The sequence below is a fragment of the Larimichthys crocea genome, unplaced genomic scaffold (assembly GCF_000972845.2).
Source record: "Larimichthys crocea isolate SSNF unplaced genomic scaffold, L_crocea_2.0 scaffold798, whole genome shotgun sequence".
Taxonomy (NCBI): domain Eukaryota; kingdom Metazoa; phylum Chordata; class Actinopteri; family Sciaenidae; genus Larimichthys; species Larimichthys crocea.
Window position 1 is genome coordinate 540 of NW_020860527.1, and position 330 is coordinate 869.

Genomic DNA, 330 nt, shown 5'->3' on the forward strand with positions numbered 1-330 from the left:
CTTTTCAAACCTTATACCAAGGATTTGTTCTTGCAAATGCAAGGAAGACTTTTTTTTAACGTGAGTAGTGTTAGTGTCGGGTCTCCTCAGTGGTGTGGTGAATGGTGAAAAGTGCCGATTTTGCCCTGGTGTGGGCCGAAATAGCTCAGCTGGGAGAGCGTTAGACTGAAGATCTAAAGGTCCCTCGTTCAATCCCGGGTTTCGGCAATAACCAACGCTGTCTGGACTGTGGAGCCGCCACGCTTGTGTCAGGTACTGCAGAACAGTCATGTGGCGCTCACCGTAGTGCAACCTCTGAATGGCCACAATGGCCACAATGGCCAAATGAGG

At 50.0% G+C, this 330-nt stretch overlaps 1 non-coding gene across 1 annotated transcript; it reads left to right on the plus strand.

The window, feature by feature from the left end:
- Window positions 1-134: 134 nt before the first annotated feature.
- trnaf-gaa (transfer RNA phenylalanine (anticodon GAA)) lies at window positions 135-207 on the plus strand. Its single transcript has one exon. It is a non-coding gene; the product is annotated as a tRNA-Phe (tRNA).
- Window positions 208-330: the final 123 nt, after the last annotated feature.